At 39.8% G+C, this 11,483-nt stretch overlaps 1 protein-coding gene across 1 annotated transcript in view; it reads left to right on the forward strand.

Annotated features, from left to right (window-relative positions):
* The window catches only part of tsn (translin), a 31,052-nt gene that overhangs the window by 18,188 nt on the left and 1,381 nt on the right, over positions 1-11,483 (forward strand). The gene's annotated exons all lie outside the window — the stretch shown is intronic.

Here is an 11,483-nt window from a genome sequence, read left to right on the forward strand (position 1 = left end):
AGTTTTTCTGTTTCTAAAGTCGAGGTTGTGCCAGATTGGAGACGGCATGCTAGTTTTTAATTGAACAATCGTAATGTCCAGGGCTTTCCACCACGCAGTTGGGGTGGAGGCAGTCAGTGGGTTTTTAAAGCAGTTATGACATTTGAGGGGCGCAGTGATAAAAGGGAGATCAGAGAGTTTAATATGTTTGCAGTCTAGCTGTTCTATTTCTAGCCAGGTGTTGTGGTATTCTATTTGGTTTGCTAAGTAATAATAATTTTTTTTTTTTTTTTTTTTTTTGAAGGGTTGAAAGGCTTATTTTGGGTTTTTTATTCCTAGCATAGATTTTTGTCATTGCAGAATCTAATCTTTTGAACCATTACATTGGTGGTTTTAGTGGGATCATAGAAAACAGTTTTTTTTTAGGTAAGATTTTCATTTTAACTGAGGCTATTCTGCCAAGGAGTGAGATGGGGCGATTGTTCCATCTCCGCAGATCTTCTGTGACTTTATCCAACAGCGGATCTTGGTTCAGTTTAATTAATTCATTTAAGTTTGGTGATATATTTAAGCCTAGATATTTAATTGTATTCGTGGGGGAGGGGTATTGTGGGTTTTGGCTTGCCGGGTTCCATGAATTTTTTGTTAATGGAAGGATTGATGATTTTGACCAGTTAATGGAATAGTCTGATAATTTAGAGAAGCTGTTTATTAGTTTAAATACTTCTTCTAATGAGGATTGGGGTTCTTCCAAATATAGTAAAATATCGTCCGCATAAAGATTAATTTTATGTTCTGAAATGGATGAGTGGATTCCTTTAATAACAGTATTCTGACCAACAGCTGCTGCGAGAGGTTCAACAAATATTGCAAAAAACAAAGGTGAGAGTGGGCAACCTTGTCTGGTTCCCCTCTGCAGTGTGAAGCTTTGGGATGTTATTTTGTTTGTGGTTACTGAGGCCTTAGGTTTAGTGTACAGGGTGGAGATCCATTGTATGAATGATTCTCCAAAGCCAAATTTGCCAAGGACTGCAAGGAGGAATGACCAGTTAACTCTATCGAATGCTTTTTCTGCGTCGAGTGACAAGATTATTGTTTTCTTTTTAGATTTCTGTGCCATGTTAATCAAATTAAACAGTCTTCTAACATTGTCTTTGGAGTGTCTATTTTTAATAAATCCTGTCTGGTCTTGGTATATAATTGACTGAGCTATTTTTCGAACCTGGAAGTGTTGATAAGTGAGATGGGACTGTAGCTTGAGGGTAACATGGGGTTTTTGTCTGGTTTAAGTAAAAAATGTAATGTTCGCTGCATTCATGTGTCCTCCTACGTAACCTTTATTTTTAATCTCTGTCACAAACAGAAATGTTTTAAGAATTCAACCGGGAACCCACCTGGACCGGGTGCTTTGCCTGTTGACATGCTATCCAAAGCATTTTGTAGTTCTTGTAAGGTTAATGGTGATAGACTCACCAGGTGGTTTTCTGATCTATGGTGAGCTGTGGTAGGTTTAAGTTATTGAGGAAGGTTTTAATATCTTCAGGGTCAGGGTTTAAGTTTGAGTATAGGTTCTGATAATAATCATGAAAAACCTTAATATCCTGAGTTAAGTTTAAAGTTTCACCTGAATTATCAGAAATTGCCGCTATGAAAAAGTCAAAGTTTTTGTACCATAATTGCTACAAAATAAAATCAGTTTTTTTTAGATGAAATTATGTCCAGATTAAGTTTTGTATTTTGGAGTTTTTTCCATAAAAGTTCAGACGGGTTAGCTGCATATTCTTCCGTAAGTTTTTTATTTTTTCTTCAATCGTTTTTTCTGCTATCTGTTCCTGTTTTTTCTTGTAAGAAGAGTATGATACAATCTTTCCCTCTGGTGACAGCCTTGCCGGTTTCCCAGAGTAAGGATAGTGACACTTCCAGGGAGTCGTTTGTTAATAGAAAGTCCTCCCATTCAAGGTCATACTTTAGATTTGGTATTTTCTTTTGGTTTAAAGATTGACCATCTCGGAATTGAAGACTTGCAAATAAGCGACCATTGCTGTATTTTTTTTTTTTTTATTGTACCTGATGCCTCTTGGTCGGTTGATCCGTGGTTTTAAAACTGTCTTATCATTTTTATGCTGATGATATCCAGTTGTACTGCTCCTTTAATGACTCAGAGTTTCACTTTTTATCTGAGTTGTTAGATTGTATATCCTGTATCAAAAACTGGTTGTCATCAAATTATCTCCAGATTAAACAGAAACTTTGATCATCGCTCCTGATTAAAAAGATTCCTCTGATTAAAAACTCCCTTGGTGATCTGGGCTCATCTGTTAAAACCTGCCTCAGAAACCTTGGGGTTGTTTTTGATCAGTCCATGTCTTTGGAGGGACACTGTCGTCAATTGACTAAAAACTGTTTTTACCACCTGAGCAATATTTCTAAAGTGAGGCATCTATTATCAAAATCAGATCTGGAACTGGTCACACATTTACTGAAACTACTGTACTATTGAAAGTGTCACTTTAAGTCACTCATTGAGTGATGTTGTCTCACTGTTTAAGTTGTGACAGTGTGATGAAACAGGCTCCAAATGTGAAGGAATCCATTGCTGTTCCTTATGTTGAATCTGGTTCCAAATCCCTATGCTACTTGTGAAAAAGACTGTTTTTTTTTTTTTTTTTTTTGTCCTTTTTAAGAGGCCAAAAAGAAGTACTATGCATAAAGTGATACATGGTACTAGGTAGAGATTATAAGCAAAATGTGCACTTGGTTAAATTTGCTGCTTATAAGGAATTTAATAAATCCTCTGTTCCTGTTGCTCAAAATCGCAAGTATCGCATTGTGTAGAATTGAATCACCATCAAATCCGGAACGGCTGAATCCTATTGCAAGGGGATTCAATGTATTGCTAATGTATCGAACCACTGGTAGTGTATCGAGGTGCGTATCGAATTGTCAGTGATTGAGATTCACATACCTACTGGATACTTAACTAATCCACTGAGTACCCGCAATCCCCACCGTCTGTGATGTAAGTAACATTTATTTCTATAGCACCTTTCACAGACATAAAGCCACAAAGTGCTTCAAAACAGTTTAAAAGCAAAAACGGTATACACAAAGGCCATGACAACATAGAATCATAGCAGCCCAAGAGTAGCTAATTAAAAGTTTTAACAAATAATAAGGTCTTAAGATTTCACTTAACCATTGTTTTATTTCCACTAAACAATGTAGTAGAGAGGTTAGCTTCTGCATCTCAGGTGACTTAAAGGAGCAGTAAAGCTGGATATCATCAGCGAATAGGTGGTAAGAAACATCACTGAACCATTGGACAATCGTTCCCAAGGGAGTCAAATACAACAAAAACAAGACAGGACCCAAAACGGAGCCTCGAGGGACTCCACACAACAAATCCACTGACTCGGACCTTATTTGGTTTGCTGTCACACTAAAGCTAATCGCCCAGATAAATAACATGTGAACCACTGCAGAAGTGACCCTGACAGTCCTACTTGATCTCTCAACCTTCTCAGCAGGACCTGGTGGTCAACAGTGTCGAAGAAGTAGACAGAGGTTAACCATTTTGGTAACCCCAGGGCCAATTACCTCAAACACTTTTTGAAAGAGCCTACAAGGAAGGACGTCAGATGAAAAAGATGGCTTCATCTTGGTCACCAGTGCCAAAATGTTGGAAAATGTCACCATCCGAAATGAGTACCACATGCTGGAGACAGACTCAAAGACAACAGGGGAACCACACGGAGGGGGGTAATATTTTCTTTAATCATCTTAATATCTGTTGCAGCAAGGCCTGAGGAGATCTAGCTAATTCACACGATATAACAAGTTGTCGTCAATACAAAGAGAACCACAGAGCCATACAAACAGGTCACAGTGTGTCCTTCGAGAGGAGTAGAAGGAAATCGACTCGTTCTTGCCCTGTAGATTTTCCGCTTTTTTGGAGGTAATTGTAATTCAACCACAGATAGGTGATATATTTATGTAAAATACGATCCACTGCCGCCATGTTCAGGGTGTCTCCCAGCCCAGCGCCTGAAGAAAGCTGGAGATACGCACCAGCAGACCCCCGCCACCCTGAAGGAGCAAGCGGATCGGTAATTACAATTTGCCTTGAACACTGAGTATTTTATTTTGAAAATAAATCAGATAATTTATTATTATTATACATCAATTTTATATCGCGCTTTTCTGGGAACTCAAAGTCGCTTTACAATGAAGGGAGCAGTGTCTTGCTCAAGGGCACCTCGGCAGTGCTTGAGAAGTGCCCTGGCACCTCTCCAGCTACCAGAACAACTTCTGTTCTTTTGGCCACTGCACCATTTCCTGTCCCAAACGGGCTTATCTTTGTAGAATCTTTTGCAGCACAGCTCCGGCGTCCGGAAAACAGAAGCTCTGCATATCTGCTCAGTGGAAATTGGGAGATACACCACACATGGGAGGCGGTACACCACAGAACAAAAGGATGCAAGTGCCCTGAAAACTAATTGAACTGATTGCTGATGCAGCATTTAATTACTGTTATGATGACTCGTACATTGCCTGTCGGAAGTATGTATTCATATAGTAGGAGCTTAAGTAGAGTTGTCAGTTATGGCCTAATGAGTGTATTTGAAGGTGAGATGTACGAAGAGGTGTACATACTCTGTAGTTTTATAAAGGGATATATATGCGGGTGCAAAGTAAAATGTGTGCGATTTCCCTGGTTTAATTCTATGGGACGTGCGCATAATAAATTGGTTTGTTGTTTTTTTTTTTTTTTTTGTACTAATTTTTTTTTAGTTTGTATTTTTAGAATAGAATAAAGTTTGCCATATGCACATGCCCAAAAAGAACAGGTACAATGGAATTGTTGTGCATGTCCCAGAGTCAGATGGATTTTTTTTTATTTTTATTTTTTTTACAAACAACAAATCATCCAAGACAGTAATCAAAGGTGCAAAAACAAGGAAATGACATAAGTTATATTTGTTTATCTTTTTGTTGAGTATACTTAAGTTTAATTTACATATTGCACATAGGAGAGTGTGAGGTCAAATTGTCCAGCATGGGGGATTAAGTTATTAATTGGAAGAGTACTGTGGTATCTGCCCTCTTTAATGTCCTGAGCCACGAGCCTGACAGCAGGTGGGAAAAAGCTGTTGTGGAAGCGGGCCCTGTGAGTGCTGATGCTCACAGGCTTGTGGTGTCTCAGGTTGTAACCTGACTCCACCCACTGGAACAGAGCATGGGCTGGGTGATGCTTGTCCTTTAAAATTCTCTGTTCTTTTCTCCTGCTGCACTGTGTGAAAATGGTGTCAATGGAGGGGAGATCAGAGCCAATGACCTACTCTGCAGTTTTGACAACCTGCTGCAGCTTCTCCTTCTCAGAGACCCCTGTAGGCCTTCTTCAGCAGCCTGATAAAATACGGCCTCTGCTGAGCTCTTTCACCAGTCGCACCAGTGTTTTTTGCCCAGCTGAGGTTCTCGGATACAAGAAAGTTGTGGCTGTCGGTCCGCTCAATCCTCAATCCCACCAATAGTGAATGACTGCAGAGGGGGGCTCTCCTCCTGTAATCCACAATGAGTTATTTTGTTTTTTCCACATTAAGAACAAGGTCATTCTCCTATCCATAGACAGTTGTCCTGTGGACCAGGTCCCTGTATACCGACTCATCCCCATCTCTGATGAAGCCAAGGATGGTTGTCGTCTGCATACTTAATGATGAGCGTGTTTTTGTCGTGTGGGGAGACCGTCATGGGGAAGAATTTTGGGCTAAGGCAGTAGCCCTGCGTGGGGCCCGTACTAACTGTGAGATCTGCAGAGGTTGTCTTTCTTATCCTTACCACCTGTGGTCTATCCGTGAGGAAGTCCAGGATTCAGTTTTGGGTGTGTTGTAGAACTCCCAGGCCAGCCAGTTTAGCAGTCAGCTTCAGCGGCCTGATCATATTGAAGGCAGAGCTGTAGTCCTGGAACAAAAAGTGAGCGTTGGTGTTGGAGGGTGGAGTGAAGTGCCAGCACCACAGCATCATCTACTGTCCTATTTGAATGATAGGCAAACTGATGGGGGTCCACAGTAGCAGGAACCATGGAGTTGATGTGACATAAAACCAGCTTTTCCAGACATTTCATGGCAGCTGATGTTAGTGCCACTGGTCACAGGTCATTCAGTGTTGTCGAATTTGGTTTTCTCGGGGACTGGCACAGTTTCCTGTGATAAGGATGTGTTGAAGATAACTGATTTTTCTGTAATGTATGTTTTTTGGAGTCATGTATTTTTTGTATCTTTCTGTTTGTGGAGTCCTCTCTTAACTGTCCTGTACTTGATGGGACTAGAGACCCACTCAGAAGACGTTTGACAGGAATTTTCTCGGACATCAGCTTTCTATCCTGCTTTTCTTTTATTTCATTGTAGCAGGTAGCAGTGCCTTCAGTCTTTAGTCAGTCTTTAGGTAAAAACGTTAAAAACAAACAATTAATGTAGTAACAGAAAACTGTATGACAGACATTTTTATAATTCCTAAGTTAACAAAATTTGGCATACTTTTACCCTGTCAAACACATTGTAATCAAAATAATTGTTTAATTTTACCCCAATATGTAATATACTCATTATTTAAACTTCACTTCTGTATTTTCAAGCACTTTTATTATATCCAAATAACGTTTTAATCTAATCCACAACAAAGGCAATACATACTAGGTCACATTTGAGAAACACTGAGCATCCATGAATGCAACATTGTTGTAAACATTTAAGATTGTGAATGGAGTGCATCTGCGGAGCAACAAGCTCTTACCGGTGGTGTCTTCTCTTGAGTGAGTCAATTTGTAGTACGGAAAGTCCTCCAAACATTCAGTGCCTGGTACTGCTGTTCACGTGCTGTCCGATCCTTGTTGCTGCAGAGAGCATGCCAAACACTCAGATGCTCTGCCCAAACGTGCGCACTTGCTGATCCACTCGGGTATACAACAGAGGAGAAGGCAGAGCTCACTAATAGCATGCCCATTTTTTGTATAAATATTTTGTGTATTTTGACTCATTTTCATATTTTTTGTTGTCGTTTGATATATTTTTCTGTAATGTATTATTTTTTTTGCAGACATTCTGTTTTTTTGAAGCCTTTTTGTAGATTTTTGTGCATTTTTGTTGTTTTGTTTACGTTTTCTATAAATGTTTATTTTTTTGTTTTATTTACTCATTTAGTATATTTTTATTATAAATACCTTATGTGTGGTGAGGGCCTGTTTTGAGGCAGTGTGTGTGAAACAGTGAGAGACTCACTACCTGTCCTCCTGGTTTCTGTGTGGGACTCTCCATCTCCTCCGTGGGTTCTCTCTTGCACACGCACGCAAGGCAAATTTATTTGTATGGCGCATTTCATACACAAGGCAACACAATGTGCTTTACATGATAAAACATTCAATTGTTTAAAATCAATAAGAACATTTAAAATCATCAACAAACACATTACATCAACAACATGACCAAAAATATCCCTCTCAATCATACGCAGTAGAGAAAAAAAGTGCCTTTAACTTTGATTTAAAAATGTTCACATTAGATGCTGACTTCAGCTCTGCTGGCAGTTTGTTCCACTTTAACAACTAAACGCAGCATCACCATGTTTACTGTGAGCTCTACTCTCCACTATCTGACCTGTGTCCATAGATCTGAGAGACCTGCTGGGTTCATACCTGACTAACATGTCACTGATGTATTCTGGACCAAACCCATTCACAGATTTATACACCAGCAGTAGAACTTTAAAGTCCATTCTGAGACTGACTGGGAGCCAGTGTAAAGACTTTAAAACTGGAGTAATGTGCTCTGACTTCTTTGTTCTGGTTAAGACCCGAGCTGCAGCGTTCTGAACCAGCTGTAGCTGTTTGATGCTTTTTTGGGGGATTCCTGTCAGAAGACCATTACAATAGTCCAGTCTGAGATAAAAGCATGGACCAGTTTCTCCTGATCTTTCTGAGTCATTAAACCTTTCACTCTGGAGATGTTCTTTAGGTGGTAGAAGGCTGTTTTTTTGATAGATTTGATCTGATTGCTGAATGTAAGATCTGAGTCAATCAGAACACCAAGGTTTTTGACTTGGTCTTTAGCTTTTAAAGATCGAGACTCAAGATACTTGCTGATAGCAGTCCTTTTTTCCTTGTTACCAAAGACAATCACTTTCATCTTGTCATGGTTTAGTTGAAGGAAGTTTTCACTCATCCAGCAGTTTACTTTTTCTAAGCAGTCACACAACACCTCAATGGGACCATAGTCATCTGGGTTCAGTGATAGATATAGTTGTCATCTGTGTAGCTCTGATAATCAACCTTACAGTTCTGTAAAATGTGTCCTAAAGGAAGCATATATAGGCTAAACAGAAGGGGTTCAAGAACAGAGTTTCCAATGCTTACAAAATAACTTCGCTCCTCCAAGTAGGACTTAAACCATTGCATTACTTTTCCATTCAGTCCAACCCATGTTTGCAATCTGTGCAACAAAATTGTATGATCTACAGTGTCAAATGCAGCACTTACATCCAATAGAATGAGAACAGATACTTTTCCGGAATCAGTGTTCAACCTTATGTCATTGATCACTTTGATAAGAGCAGTTTCAGTGCTGTGATGAGAACGAAAACCTGACTGAAATGTATCAAATGTTTTGTTGAATGTTAAGAATTGACTCAGTTGGTTGAAGACCACCTTCTCAATGATCTTGGCCATGAATGGAAGGTTGCTGATTGGTCTATAGTTAGCCAGTATAGAGGCATCCAGTGTTCTCTTTTATTAACAGAGGTTTCACAGCAGCTACTTTCAGGGATTTTGGTATGGTGCCTGATTGCAATGAGCAGTTCATTATCTGACACAAATTAGTGACAATTGACTTTACAGCAGTTTTAAACAAGTTTGAGGGTATTGTGTCAAGGCAGCACATTGATGGATTCAGCTGCTGAACAGTTTCCTCTATTGTTTTTGGGTTCACTGTAATAAACTCTAACATTGTAGTTGACTCATCCCTCAGTGGTTGAAGCTGTTCAAGCTTTTTGTTATTTTGCTGGTTTGTTCTGATGTTTGACCTTATTGATTGTATTTTTTCATTGAAATATACAGCAAATTCTTTGTATTTTCCAGCTGACAGTAATTCAGGGGCTATCTGATTTGGGGGGGTTGTGAGCTTTTCAATTACAGAAAACAACGTGCGAGAGTTGTTGACATTTTTAGCAATAATTTCAGAAAAGTATTGCTGTCTTGCTTTGAACAAGCCATCATTGAATTTTCACAGACTTATTTTGTATAGTTCTAGATGAATCTGGAGTTTTGTTGATCTTCATTTACGCTCAGCTCTTCTACAGTCAGATTTCAAATTCTGCATTATCTCAGTTATTAATGTATTTTGAAGAAAGAACACTCCAAAAAATGTAGAACAAATGTGTGTTCATAATAAATATTACGTTTTCAAAAAATAAATGTTTTTCTGATGCAATGGTTTTTATATTTTTTGTTACTAGTGAAAAACTAATAAACAATAGATTATGAGACACAGAGGTCAGCTACATTGGCCTTATGTTAACTATTTTAAATATTTGTGAGTGGTGAAATAGCCCAGCGTTGGGGTAAATTACAATCTTCAGTTACAATTATGTCTTCAATTATCCATGTTCAACTATGAATACAGAGACCAACATTTTTTTCAATTCCAAATAAATATCAATTATTATTTATCTTCAGAAAGTCAATTACATGTTCAATTACAATAAATCACAATTACTGAGCCTGAAATAAATAACCTAAAAGTTCACCTTCCTCTTGTGTTAGCTTTCTGTTAGCATCTCTTATCTAATTGTTGATTTCAATTTTTTTAAACGATAAAATGTGGGAAAGCTTGATACTAAACATATTTTAATAATTGTTAACTACATACACTGAACAAGAATACAAACGCAACACTTTTTTTTTGCTCCCATTTTTCATGAGCTGAACTCAAAGATCTAAAACATTTTGTATATAGACAAAAGACTTATTTTTCTTAAATTATTGTTCACAAATCTGTCTAAATTTTTCTCCTTTGCAGAGATAATCCATCCCACCTCACAGGTGTGGCTTATCAAGATGCTGACTAGACAGCATGATTATTGCACAGGTGTGCCTCAGGCTGGCCACAATAATGGGAAGTGTGGGGAAGAGTTGATTATTGTAAAAACGAGATGTGAAGTTGTAGTTGTGGATATTGTTATTGTGTTGTGTAATCAAGCCAGTCTGGTGACAAGTGTGAAGCTTGGGTATAATGGTGGTGGCTATGGACATACGCACCCGAGAAAGCCCCAAGGAGCCGAGGACCCAGTGCACCCCGTCACCAACCCCACCCCTACCTTGCACCCAACTCCCCAAGGGAGGGCCTGGAGATTCCCCCGCTCGAGACGCCAGCAGAGGAGCCAAGGCTCACGCCCAGCAGACGGCCAGATCGTACGGCGCGGGCCCAGAGCCAGCAGGAGCCGGACCCCAGGCCACAAGGAGCACAGGCAGCAGCTCGCCCAAGGACGATGACCGCATCCCCAGCCGCTTAGGGCACCAAGGGGACGCCCCGTCGGCCCCCCAGAGATTCCCAGATTAACTTTTTTCCTATGCTGCCTGCGCGATGAGCCTTAGTTATTGCTGACTGCAGTCATCCTAATCGACTTGAATGGGCAAATGCTCACATTCAATGGCGTCTGGCACGTTCACAAATGAATCCTGGTTTTCACTGTTCATGGCAGATGGCAGACAACAGGTGTGGCATCGTGTGGGTGAGCGGTTTGCTGATGTCAACGTTGTGGATCGAGTGGCCCATGGTGGCGGCGGGGTAATGATAAGGGCAGGTGTATGTTATGCACAACACCGGTGCATTTTATTGATGGCATTTTGAATGCACAGAGATACCGTAACTAGATCCTGAGCCCCATTGTTGTGCCTGCTGAGCCATTGAATAGAGCAAGTTTTACACAAATCTTCAGTTTCAGAACAAAAAGCAGAGAAAACAGCCTTTTTGTAAATAAAAACCCTGTCAGTGACTTTAAAGCTATTTTTTTGCTTTAGTGACAACTCTAACATCTGAACATTGTTTCCTTATATAAAACATTAAAAAAAAAACACTGAGACTGGGCTTTTGATGGCAAAATTATTATTTTGCTGTCTGTCAGAGTTGAATGGATTTCTTACTGTATTTTGGCGTTCCTCCAACTTTCCCTCCTGTCAGTCTGCACACAGACGTAACTTCCTCTTCCTCCCGACACGCAGCAGTGACCGCTTAGCCCGGTTAGTTGATAGTTTCATCTCACGATCACAACATTATCAATAATCTACTCAGGTCCACACATTTTCTGTTAGTATGTGGTGCTGTGAGCTGCTGGATACGTCACAATATCACTCTGTAGCGCCATATTCTCACTCGTTCCTCCTTCTCCCACCCAGCTAATAGTAGCATCAGTGGCTAATCTCTCATCTAAAGGTGCACCGCTGCCATCGTCAGGGCACA

The sequence above is a fragment of the Gouania willdenowi genome, chromosome 21 (genome assembly GCF_900634775.1).
Source record: "Gouania willdenowi chromosome 21, fGouWil2.1, whole genome shotgun sequence".
Classification (NCBI taxonomy): Eukaryota; Metazoa; Chordata; class Actinopteri; order Blenniiformes; family Gobiesocidae; genus Gouania; species Gouania willdenowi.